This window comes from Salarias fasciatus, chromosome 22 (genome assembly GCF_902148845.1).
Source record: "Salarias fasciatus chromosome 22, fSalaFa1.1, whole genome shotgun sequence".
Lineage (NCBI taxonomy): Eukaryota > Metazoa > Chordata > Actinopteri > Blenniiformes > Blenniidae > Salarias > Salarias fasciatus.
Window position 1 is genome coordinate 14,427,279 of NC_043765.1, and position 1,605 is coordinate 14,428,883.

Sequence of the window (1,605 nt, forward strand, 5' to 3'; positions counted from 1 at the left end):
ATGACACAAACACTAACCTTGTTTACTCACCTGTTCAGACGATTTCAAACCTTTATGGCCCTTGTTAAACGCTGTTTACCTCACAGACGTGCTCTGGGTTACAACCACGGATTACATAGGTCACATTTTGAAGGGGAATCTAATAAAAAAATAAATGAATCATTCTCCCTCTCTTAAGTTGAGCAACTTTATTGAAGTTGTAAATGGAACAAGACAGATATAAGTGCTACAGGAAGTGTTTATTTTATGGACTGTATTGTTTGATTGAGTTTCTTTGGAACTCTGGAACTATGAGTAAAGGTGCTGCCGACGGTAAGATGAAAGCTTTCAGGAATGCATAAAGGAATTTAACAGTTACTGGTCATTTTCTTTGTACACGAGATGTTTCTTTAAAATGTTGTTGTTATGATTATAAGTAGACATAGAAACAAAAGAGAGATATGCAGAGTTGCGACTGCTCACGCACAGAAATATGACGATTAACTGCAGCGTACTTATTGAGCTTTGAAAAGAAAACTCATGACCTTAATGTAAATCACTACACGTGCTTTCTTATATAAAACATTGCATTTCAACAGAAGCTTTGAACCTAATTTGAGTTTTTTTTATCTTCTCCATGAAAAGCTCTCGTATTGGAGTGATATTTTCAAAGTGATGGAATAGGTACTGAAATGTAAACAAGCACTACTACAAATAGTTACAATGGTAACTTGAGCATCAGTGTTTTTTGCTGAATGTTCAAAATCACTTTAATCATGAAAAATCCTATCATTTGGCTTTGAGAGCTTATTTTGAATTTCCCAAATGTGTCAGCAGCTGTTTCCTGTGTCCCTTTAATAATTAATTGCATAAATTGTACGTAAAAAAAACTACAAATAGATAAGCTTTTAGATATAAAGAAAAACCGTCATTGTGACAAAGTGAGTTGGACAGTGTGTCCACCCATACCTACATCAATCCATGTCATCTTTAGTCTAGGTTTTATTCTAACTTGGTTATGGGATACTTCAGCTAATCCCAGCTCACAGTGGGGTACCAGTTCATCACAGAGCCAACACACACTCACACAAATAGATATTTTAGAGTCACCACTTAAGCTTGAATGCATCATCAAGATTAGACAAGCCATGCATGTAGGGAACATGATAACTCCAACAAAAAAAGAAAACAAACAAACAAACAAACAAACAAACAAACTCAAAACTTCAATAAAACTCACAATACTGTGGGGTGTGAAGGCTAAAACACAAACAAAACAAAACAAAACAAAACAAAACAAAACAAAACAAAACAAAACAAAACACAAAACAAAACAAAACTAAACTAAACAAAACAAAACAAAAAAACGATGAGAATGTTTAACTGGCTTTTATGAATCAGCTTTTAACAAATCTGACAGTTTAGTAAATTTTTAAGAATATGCAGGAAAATCCTTTCTTTTCGGTGGATTTTAGTGAAGTTCTGGGCATTTTGTTGCACCTAACATCACTTTCTAACCCTTGGGCGCCCAACCGCTATTAGCCAGTTGTACTGAAGAGGGCGCTGCTGCACCAACATCGAGTTAGTATGAGGAGTAGGCGAAGAAGAAGTCCCCCGCCGCGGTCC